At 31.5% G+C, this 12278-nt stretch overlaps 1 long non-coding RNA gene and 1 pseudogene across 3 annotated transcripts; both read left to right on the top strand.

Annotated features, from left to right (window-relative positions):
- Window positions 1-2647: 2647 nt before the first annotated feature.
- Window positions 2648-7473, top strand: LOC100784035 (uncharacterized). Of its 3 annotated transcripts, XR_005891084.1 has the most exons (5): window positions 2648-2814; window positions 3372-3485; window positions 3934-4059; window positions 4479-6877; window positions 6986-7473. It is a non-coding gene; the product is annotated as an uncharacterized lncRNA (long non-coding RNA). The 3 variants fall into 3 exon arrangements; XR_413786.3 differs by having other exon boundaries at window positions 4479-7473; XR_413787.3 differs by lacking the exon at window positions 3934-4059 and having other exon boundaries at window positions 4479-7473.
- A 1615-nt stretch (window positions 7474-9088) lies between these two features.
- Window positions 9089-11126, top strand: LOC100784570 (lecithin-cholesterol acyltransferase-like 1; annotated as a pseudogene).
- The last annotated feature ends 1152 nt before the right edge of the window (window positions 11127-12278 follow it).

Genomic DNA, 12278 nt, shown 5'->3' on the forward strand with positions numbered 1-12278 from the left:
CTCTTTGGTTTCTAAAATCAATGTAGATCTCATATTCTTTAAAAGATTTATGAGTTCATTTTCATGTAATGGTGTCCCAGTGTCTTTCTCATCATAGATGAGGTATCTAGAATATTTTTCTCATCCCAAATGCAGGTATCTATGATCTCATTCACATTACAGATGAAGATATCTCATGCATATTCAATTTTTAAAATAAAATACACACTATCACCACTTGAAGATGATGACAAATTCACACATAATTTAAAAAAAAAAATCATTCCAAATAACTACTAAATAAATACTCTAATTCCATACACATTAATAACTCACAAAGTCATACTCCATCTAATAAGTCAATTAATAATTAAATATGAAATAAAACACACATGTATCAAAATATATTTTAGTTTATATATATGATAGGTAAACACAAAACTCAAGCAAACTAATTCATGAATTTTTAAATAAATTTCAAGATTCAATATGCAGCCAATGAAGATTTGTACATTGCAAAACCCTTTTTTGTAAAATTAAATTAAACTCCACGCATAGTAAAACATATATGTTTGTATGATTATATCAGACACTTAGATAATTTCACACAAGAATACCACAAAACCTAAAATTTATGGTCATCAGAGGGATTAATTCACGCAAGGACCAATGTATCAATTTATTGATTTATGACCAATAAACTCAAGGAGACAGGTTTCCAAAAATCTGTCATGAAAGTTTAGGAAAAAAAAAGTTATTTTACTCACTTCTTGAAACATAGTAATTCACACATTCTTAGCTTATTATGCATTTTTTCCATTTAATATATCAATAAGATTCTCTTTATTTCTTTTTTCTTCACAATCCTATATGATCCGAGAGAGATTATCTATAAAATTTTAAGAGAAGAGAATTGTTATCCCTATATAATACAAGAGTATTTGATTTAAAATTGGGTCATATGAGATATATATTCTTAATAGATTTGACTAATCAAATATTTTTTTATCTTTTTCCACTCTATTATTTAGATTTATCTAATTATTAACATTATCTAATATTTTATTTTCTTTCAAGATATATTAAAATAAAACATGATGAGATTTAAACTATTCTTTATGATTACAAATTCAAAATATAACATATATTTTATCCAAACTAGATATACAATATTATATTATTGCTACAATAATTATCTTTAGCATAGTAATAATTTTTTAATCATTTTAATTAGGATATAGAGTTGTCACACTTTTTTTATAATTATTAAATAATCTCAACGATCTTATATCAACTGCTTAATCTTTTTTATTGATAAAATAATTATTTAACTCATTCAATTTTAAAAAAAATAATTAAAATAAATAAATTTATTTATTCAATGATATTTAATATATTATAATACAAGCATTTCAATATATATATATATATATATATATATATATATATATATATATATATATATATATATTAATCATTTTAATTCAAACAAATTCTTATATTAATAATTTTTAAATTAAAATTAATAATAATAATTATATTAAAATGTTCGGATGTTACGTTAAACTGCTTAATGCATATGGATTAGAATCTTATACATACTAGCCATGAAGGGTGAGTCTGGTTTTAATTTCATAGTAATCAGGGTGCACTAAATTCGATTTGTAAGGTTTACCTTAATGAGGCATTTATGATGCTTGCATTTATGATTTTGTAAAATATTGCAGAGTGGATGCCACTACTTTGGCTCCAATCTTGCTCTATCTATTAATAATAACTTTTTGGAGTTTTAAAAAAAATGCAAAGCTTTTAGACCAGCGACTCTGTGAATGAAAATTAAGCGATGGCATTGAAAATGGAGGCTTGACACTTCCAGAAGAAAGAAAAAACCCTCCCCTTGACACTAACAAAGATTTTCATTATTAAAGTGTTTCTCACTACTTTCCAACTAACAACTAAACTCAACTACTAGAAATCGCCAATAATTGTAGCCGTCCTGGATCAATAGCTTTCAAATTTCAACTGGCGAAGTATTTCTTCCTCCAAAAACAAACATATACACACACACATACTGGTCTCTGTATTAATATTTTTAGATAGTTAAAGTTAATAACTTCTATATCACAACATATAACTGTGATTAAAAAAAAAAACATATAACTGTTTATAAGAGAAGAAAAATGACTTTTAAGAGATAAATGTCATTTGATTTTACTTTATTTAATGAATCTATTCTTAAAATATTCTTTACTTATTTGAAATTTTATTTTTAGACACTTTTTATTCTTAATATCAAAATATATTATCAAACTTTTATTAAAAATAAGATTTTTTTTCTCTGAACAGGATTAATAAAATTAAATAATATTATTCAATTTTTTAATAAGAAAAAGAATTATACATTAATAATATATAAAATTTTATAAAATCAGTTGATCATAACATATAATATATAATAAATTTATTAACTTTAAAATAATTATTTTAAAGTAGTTTAAATAATAATATATGATTGAATGTGAATATGGACATAGACATTAATTTTTTTACTAATATTTGAGTCAGAAGAGAGCTAAACTAGTCAAGATTTTGGTGTTGATAGCCACTTGGCACTATCAAACAACAAAGAAGTCATTGAATGACCCGATTCTACCACAGGAACAATACACTGCCGCGTCCAATATCTGAACATCATTATACCACTCGAAAGAGAAGGAGAAAGAGACACACCCACACGCTGACACGAGAGAGAAAGGCTATGACATACATACTAGTTCTATGTTCTATCTCCTTCTCCTGTGGATGGTAAAGCCTCATCTCCATTGGGAAAATAAGGTGATGGGCTATGTCTTTTGGCAGAACAAGCATACTGTTTGTTTGTAGCATGCTTATCTTGTTTACTATTTCTTTCTATTCTGTTCTGTATACTAATCCACATGTTTTTCTTATTTATTGGTATAATCAAGCCGAATAAAGGAACAAATTATGAGTTTGAGTTACATTCTTGTTTTTGAAGGATATAGCAATCATGAAACTAGCAAAATATATTAAACTTTGTTTGTGTCCGTTGTGGTGCCGTGCCTTATCAAAAAGGATGTATGGGGTAGGTTGGTAATATTTTCAAGACGTTGTTAAAGCTTGTATACATAATTTGTCCAATTAAGAATATACATTCATACTTTTAATCTCGGTTTTATGGCATGCACGATTATATTTATACTGACATCAAGCTTTGTGGCCCTACCCTTCATTAGGCATGCTTTTGCTTTGTGGTTCAGTTTGATATAGTTTTTGATGCAAAATAGTGAAGTGACTAATGAAACGTTTCCTTCTTCTGATATGACATTTTTATATTCCTCATTGGGACTAATGAAAACAAAACTTTGCAACAGGGCACAGGTAGTGGGATGGCCACCAATTTGATCTTTTGGAAAGAACACGATGGCCTCTAATTTACAAAGAATGATGATGAAGCAGAATTTAAATCAGGGTGTCTATATGTAAAGGTCAGTTTGAATGGTGTCCCTTATCTTAGAAGGATTAATCTCAAAACCTATAACAACTATATGGAACTTTCTTCTGTTCTTGAAAAGATGTTCAGTTGCTTTACCATTGGTAGTATCCTTCTTTCAAATTCTTTCATTACCTACTTTTTTTAGATTTTTGATAGACCCTTTTCATTAGCTGTAAAATTAATTACGTGGCTTTTTTCCCATAATTTTCTTAGTTTGACTTTCAAAGGCATATAATATTTTTAACCAATTGATTAACACTGAAATATATTAGTGCAATATAAAATTTGTATTTACTAAATCTAGAAATTGGAATTCAACATCTGCTTAATTGCACTTGGCAAGAAAGAGAGCCTAAGCTTCTTCTTTAGCCGCCATATTTCCCTTCTGAAACTCTGCATAACCACTTTGCATCATAACATTTTCCTGTACATAAAATTAGGTCAATGCCATTCTCTTGGACTTCCTAGGAAAGATGGACTAAGTGAGAGCTCTTTAAGGGATGTTCTCCATGGATCTGAATATGTTCTTAAATATGAAGATAAAGATGGAGACGGGAAGCATGCGGGTGATGTTCCTTAGGAGCAAGTTATTCCTCCTCTTGTCATGATTATAATTTATACTACCTCTGTCCTTCTATATTACACTCTTTTTAAGAATTTGGCTTGTCGTTTTTTATAAGATTTTTTAAAAGTTGCATTAATTATTTTTTATTAAAATATTTTTAATTATTTTATAATTTTTTAAGTCAATAAACAATAAATGTTATATACTAATAAAATAAAGTCATTTTCTCTTTTGTCAGGATTTGAGAAGATGACTAACATGCGTTAATTAATTAGGTGAAAAGTAATTAATGGGATAATGTGAGATGATGAGTTTCAATTATCTTATAAATTTTAACAAATTTAATGCTATGTATAATGTCATTTTTCAACTATGATAGTTCATTGGATGAACCCATTAACTCAACATTTGTTATTGCAGGATGTTCACCATTTCATGTCACCTGTCGGTGACTAAGGATAATGAAAGGTTCTGAGACTATTGGAGGGGCTAAAGACGTGGCATTAGTGCATCTTGCAACGGTAGAGCATGTATCATATATGAACTTCTTCATATCATCCGAGGTAAAGTTGTGCTCATCTCCAGAACACATAATAGTGAGTGGGCTCACATGTCTATATCCATCCATAGTGACAACAAAGGTTAAAGTCAAATGCAAAAGGGTGTAAGCACAACTGTTCCGGGGAAAGAGAAGCAACAAGATTTGAAGTTAATGTTTTGTCGCTCGGATTACTTCCGAAAAAATCAACCTTGTTGTAGCACAAAAAGCGACTGTAGATTTGATATTTTCCTATGCCTAATGAGGTCAGGATTCCTTATGGTAATGTGTTCCCAGGAACATTTGTGGACACAAAAGTAGAACACTCTTTTGCATTTGACTTTTACTTTGTAGTTGTGTAGGCTGGGGCCATACAAGCTCCCTCGCTATTATGTCTTGTGGGATGAACACAAATGTACCTTTGATGATTTGCAGAAACTCAAATATGATATGTGAAGGTGCACTTATCCTACATTTTTAGTCCCTCTAATGTACTACGTTGACCTAACTGCATATAAAGGATGGTTATACTATGAAGCAATGAATTGGATGTAATCTAAAGGTTCAGTTACATCTTCTTCATCACTGCTTATTGCTTCTTCATCACTTCAACAGACTTCTCAAGTTTAAATGACTTAGGGTATTACAAATTTACAAGTTACATGCTGATGAGGAAAAAGTAATATTCTGTCTGAAGGGCATACATCTACTCTTTCTGTTTTGGCAGAATAACATGTTTTCTCTCTTTTTAAGGCAAAAAATTCTCTGCTCTCTTTACATTGACTTTTACTACTTGAAATAGTCTAATGGGTCAATTGTCTTAAAACTGTCTTGTCCTTTGTTATAGTTGTAGTATAAAGTACCGGGACACCCGTCACACTCAAATCGAATACATCCTTCGGCCACATATCCACATATGTCGAATAGTACATCTCAACCTTCAACATGTGCGAACAACCAGCACCACTCGGTCGTGATTATCACCACTAAACCCACTTAAGGGTAATCACTTGATTGGAAGTGCCTAAACATGATCAGAAAGAATATTACTTAATTGTTAATCATGATGTAACAGACCTACAGAACCCAGGCCAACAAGATTAGTGTAAAAAGGGGTGAACCTCCGATAAGGGGACTGATTCATTCTCGATACATTGGGGTTAGGTAAAAGCTATAGGCTACTCTCAGAGCTTCTCTGCTCATCTCTCACTATCAAAGGTTTCACTAGGAACACTCCCACAGTATTGCCAGATGCATAGGTGAACATTTCGTCTACAGCACCACCCCATGGAGATAAAAGAGCTATGAAGTATTTGATGGATTTCTTGCACCAAGAAGTTGAATTTTGGTTCAAGAGTTGGAGGACAAATAAGACTCCTAAGCTGTGGGAGAGAAGTATCATTGGCTTCCCACCATTGGAAATGTTTTCTTCTTTTATCAAATTCTTTTGGTCTTTCTCTGTTTTGCACTAGTTTCTGCTTTGCACATCTACATGTTCTGTTTTGCACTCGGATTTTAAAGAGACCTTATCCAAAAGAATGTTCATTCTCTATGGCATCGTCCATGTTGATCGCAGGAACAGAGCTGAAGTCTGCATTCTCTATGTGTTTTTGAGGAATATTGAAATTTTAATGGCAATTGCCATATCACTGTAGTGACATCTCCACAAACTGCTACGCAGCTATTACAATATTTTGGGATGGCTTCAATGTGCTGTGTTCTTCTGCTAACTTCATTGATTGTTACTCAACTCCTAATCAACCTAATGTGCCAGGTTTAGTGGTGATGTGTCCACTAACAAGGCTTTATGTCGTGCCAATCGTTTTCATTTTTCAGCTTAAAATGATATAACTACGAAAGCCTTTTCCCACTGGATTGGCTGTACAAATCAAATGTTGCCATTGTACGTAAAATTCATTTGTAGGACAGCCACTGCTGACAATCAAATTCCTTTGCAATATTTCCTACCAAATAAAATCTTCACCAAACATTTTCAGTAAAGGGCATATTAAGTACTTTGGTATAAAAAATGGAGCTAAAATGATGGCCAGAGGGAAAGCTTGTTTATGTGTCTTGTAGGAAAAGGTGAAGTCATTTTTGTTTTGGTCTATTGATAAGTAGCAGGACACTTAAGTCATGCATTATTGGTGGACATGTAAACACTTTGTCTTCTATCTCATCTTGATTTGCAGTGTTATGGCATGTGCAGATGTGCTGGTGGGAGCCATATGCAATTGATTATAAATGACAAGGGATTCAATTTCAATGAAAAAGCTTGCAAGTAGGGGTGAAACTATAGTTGTTTAATGTTGTTCCTCTAATACTTTCCACAGCTTCATGTATAGCGCTTATTCGGTGCTAATGCTTATGATGTAATCTTTATTGCTAGAACAACCAGTCTCTGGATCTGTATAAGGGTGACACTGAATAGAGATCAAGAATACTGTAGGATTACTTCCCTGCCATCTCTCCCTCTCTAAATTTCTTCTAACAGGGACTGACCTCATTTTAATTGGGATTGGGAGTTTCCAAACACAACCTTGGCACAAACTGTGCATAACTACTGATCTAGACATGTCTATGTAATGCTACCAACCCAAACCCAATGGTCCCACTTAAACTATTTTTCTATTAATCTGAAATGTCATGGCATCGGCAATTCTGAAGAGATTACACTGGATCAGATTGTGTATAAGTAGCATTTCTCTTTCATTAATGGCATGGCATGCCCCTTTCTTTTGTGTGTATGTATATATCTTCTGAAAACAATATTGAATAATAAAAAATCAAAATGGAAAATAACACATTATATTTAAATGGAATGAGAATTGGATTTTTTTTTTAATAATTTTCTCTTTGGGAGTGCTTTGAATGCTCTTTCCCTTCTTTTCTGTTTTTCCAGTATTCTTGTTTTTCCTCTAGTAAGTAATAACCTTTTGTTTTCTGGGATGCTGAATCCTCCAAGAGATGAAGTAAGAAATGCAATGCTTTCATGTATGATATACGCGTTAATGTTTCAGACACCTGCAAAATTTATTGTTATTTTTCCCCCTTCAACATTCCATGCATCTTGGCTTAAAATTACTTGAGTCCTGAATCAGTCCACTGCTGAGTCGCTTTGCCACAAGATAGGTGCTTAAGTGCTTTTGACCATTTGATAGATTTTGCTGAACATTCTTTTAGGTTGAAGAACTTCCAACAAACAATATCTTTGCTTTAATATTTTATTTTATTGCTCTAATAAAAGAACAATTTGTCTTCGTTGAACTTTTTCTACACCTGCTCCATCAAGCGTATGCGGAATAAGAAAAGCTTGCTACACGTGTGCTCCATCAAATGTACAATACAGGCTTAACTACATTTTTTTATCTCAATTTTTTTATTTTTAGTGAATTTTATTCCAATAAATTAATTTGGTGTATTTTATTTTTAACTTTTAAGAAACTTGTGAATTTTATTTTCAGTCATTTATCCATTAATAAACACAAAAGTTAGAGTTAAAATTTGTAAAAAAAATAAAAAGTCAAGATAAAATTTGCCAAAAAATTAAAAAGTTAAATGTAAAATTTGTCAAAAAATAAAAAGTTAAAGTAAAAATTACATTAGGTTAGAAGTAATTTGACGGAATTAAAATTCAAAAATTTCTTAAAAATTAAAGGTAAAATATATCAAATTAATTTATTGAAATAAAATTTACTCAAAAAATAGAAAAGTTGAGGATAAAAAGTCTGGTTGCACTTGATTATGTATTTCTAATTAGGAGCGTCCATTTAGATCCATTCACAAACGAAGATTCTCGCAGGAATTGTTATGTATGAGGTCCCGTAGAGGGAAAATCTTTTCCCGTGGAGATAGAGATGGGAATAAATATTCTCCGGTGGACACAACGAGAATCACAACCCCGCTCCGTGGAGTCTCTATTTTGAGAAAATTACATAATTACCTTTATATTAATTATTATTTTATATTTTAAATATTAAAAATTGGTTTTATATTTTTAATACACTTAATCACTTAATACGCACATTAATCCAACACATCAAGTAATAAAACAATAATCGTCTTTTTTAATTTTACTTGCATTAAAATTTAAAATTAATGTTTTTTATTTTTTTAATTTCGGGCTGACAGGGACAGGAGACAAAATCTCCCAGGGGGTTAGTTGGGAGCGGAGATTGGGAGTGAGGGAGTAGTCACCCCCACCGTACCCCATTGACATCCCTACTTGTAAGAGAAAACAAATACAAAGGACAGAACTGATGTCCAAAATTAATAACTAATGTGGAAGTTGAAATTACAATTCTAAGTTGTCATATTTATGAAACTTAAACTTGATTCGTTTATAATATAGATAAATATGAACTTCTTTGCATTTACTAAAAAAATTAATAATTTAAATTCAAATAAAAATACTTAAATTCTCCTTTTATCCCGTGGATGTACGGAATAAAAAAAACTAATGTAGATATAAAAACAACTGACAGAGCACTAACATCCGCCATTTATGGTTTCCTCTGCCATGATAATGCATCCATCCAGAGCACTAACATCTGACAGGGGTAGCGTAGGTATTTCATTCAATCTACTATCCATATTGTGATGAAGAAGGAACAGGGTCTCAAGATTGAGGTTGCTACATTCAGAGTCACAGTGGTTGCTGTGATGCTGTCATTGCTATGCACATGTGGGGCAAGCAACTTCGACCCTCTGATTCTAATACCTGGTAACGGAGGGAACCAACTAGAAGCAAGGTTGACCAATCAGTACAAGCCCTCTAGTTTCATCTGCGAATCAAGAAAAAGAAAGGATGGTTCAGACTTTGATTTGATTCCAGTGTCATACTTGCTCCTTTCACTCAATGCTTTGCTGAGCGCATGACCCTTCACTACCACCAAGAACTCGATGATTACTTCAACACTCCCGGGGTTCAGACCCGGATCCCTCACTTTGGTTCCACCAACTCCCTTCCTTATCTCAAGTAAGTACATACATCCCTTTCTTTTAACTCACTTGGTTGTTGGATTATTTTCCCCCTTACAAATTAAACTAGACATATGTATTGCTACTACATCTACATGTTTGCAGCAACGAGCATTTCCACAGATTAAAAGTTACCTCACTGGTAAACACTGTTATATATAACTTATAAGACATTTGTCTTTTGGAACATAGGTTCTACTTTCAGTTTTAAGAATTATTTTTGAGACGTGTACATTAAAAAGATAAAATTAAATAAGAGGTATAGATGAATATATGTAATATCAACTATGATGATTGAAGTTTACCGTTCAAATAATAAAACTTTTAGATATGAAGTAGACCTACTTAATATTTCATTGTAATATTATTCATCACCAATTAATGAAGACAAACTGTAACTCTATATCATATTGGTACCTTGTGTTTATCATTTTTCATTAATAAATGGTACCTTATACACTTACATGAATAGGCATATCACCGGATACATGGCACCCCTGGTAGATTCATTACAAAAGCTTGGCTATGCTGATGGTGAGACACTGTTTGGCAGAATAGGCATATCACTTTTAGATATGGTCTAGCTGCTGAAGGCCACTCCTCACAAGTGGGTTCCAAGTTCCTTAAGGGCCTAAAGAATTTGATAGAAGAAGCAAGCAATTCCAATAATGGGAAGCCAGTGATACTTCTCTCCCACAGTTTAGGAGGCCTATTTGTCCTCCAACTTCTTAATAGAACCCCCCTCTTGGCGCAAAAAATTCATCAAACATTTCATTGCTCTTTCAGCTCCATGGGGTGGTGATATAGACGAAATGTACACCTTTGCATCTGGCAACACTCTAGGAGTGCCCCTAGTGGACCCTTTATTAGTGAGGGATGAACAAAGAAGCTCTGAGAGTAACCTATGGCTTTTGCCTAACCCCAAAGTATTTGGTCCTCAAAAACCAATAGTGATCACTCCAAATAAGACCTATTCAGCTCATGATATGGTCGATTTTCTCAAAGACATTGGTTTTCCTGAAGGGGTTTACCCTTATGAAACACGCATTGTACCCTTGATAGGGAACATTCAAGCACCACAAGTGCCTATAACTTGTATCATGGGGACGGGAGTGAGAACCTTAGAAACTTTGTTTTATGGGAAAGGTGATTTTGATGAACGTCCAGAAATTTCATATGGGGATGGTGATGGAACGGTGAACTTAGTGAGCTTGTTGGTGTTTCAATCACTATGGAAAGAGGAGAAAAATCAATATCTTAAAGTGGTTAAGATAGATGGTGTGCGCATACTTCAATACTTAAAGATGAGGTTGCACTAAATGAGATAGTAGGTGAGATTAGTCCAATTAATTCTCATGCTGAGCTTGGTTTAAGTAATTCTCATGCTGAGTTTTGGAAACAAGAAATCAAGCATAGCTAAAGAGTTGTTTTTGTGCTTTTCTTCTTAATTTGACAATATTCGTGTAATAAATAAAGAACCTTTAACCTACTAGTTGGCCCAATGGTAGATGGTTTGAGTAATTTGTATGAAGTTTTAAGTTTAAATATCATTACTGTCACTAAAAAAAATTAATCTCACAACTTTTAATTGATAGAAACTGACATCTCTTGTATAATGCTTTTGAAATTTATTTTAAAACTTATTTTTCTTGTTTAGTTTTTAAAAATTATACTGAAAACAAATTTTAAACATTGAAGTGCAAATAAGTTTTGAAAATTCAAAAAGTATATATAAAATCAAACAAGCCATAGTGAGAGAATAATTATTGTGTGTCCACAAATACAAAATGAAAAGTTAAAGGTCCTCATAATGAATATCCTAAAAGCAATGATTAATTTATTTATTTTTTAAATGTATCTTAAGAATATATGGAAATTACGATGAAAGTATGTTGATAATACATTTTCATAAAAACTTGTGATATTTGTTGATGTTCTACAAACTTAATATGTAGTTTTTATTGAAAAAAATATATTTATTATATTTTTTTGGTAACAGAAATATATAGGAATAAAATAATGTGTTATTTAGTGTGGCAAATTGTTCATTGACTCGAATAAGTAAACAATTGGATGTACACCTTACCATAATAAATTTGATTGATGGTGATATATAAGATGTGAAAAAATGAATTTCAAACTAAAGTTGGATTTTCCTGTAAAAAAATAAAAAACTAAGGTTGGATTCGATCTGGTGGGCTACATTTATTTATATGGACCAAGAAATAATTTATATACCAAATACACAATTTTACTTCAGAATAGTTAAATTCTATTTTTTTAAAGTCTTTATCTGAGTATTAAAAACACTTTCACACTATATGCTCATCGGCACACAATATACAATTCCTATATTTATTATTTTTTTCATTTTTTTTAACTGGTATTCTTTTGTGGATATACAATCTTATTCGAAGCATTGTCGAAAGTTAAATTTGCACACATCTAAATTTGAATCCAACAGGTATTCAGAAATTAAATTTAAATCTTAGTTTGTGAAGTTGTGAGGGACTAACATCTTCTACTAAACACAACTCCATTGGTATTATTATTTTCATGATTTTTATTAAGTTTATTTTTTAATAATTAAGAAGTAAAGTTTTCAAAAGAAAAATACAATATTTATATGTTTTTTTTAAACAAAACTCTCACTTCTAGTTCTTTATTTTTTTTATTCGTGATCCTAATAATAATGATTAGCA

This window comes from Glycine max, chromosome 4 (genome assembly GCF_000004515.6).
Source record: "Glycine max cultivar Williams 82 chromosome 4, Glycine_max_v4.0, whole genome shotgun sequence".
NCBI lineage: Eukaryota > Viridiplantae > Streptophyta > Magnoliopsida > Fabales > Fabaceae > Glycine > Glycine max.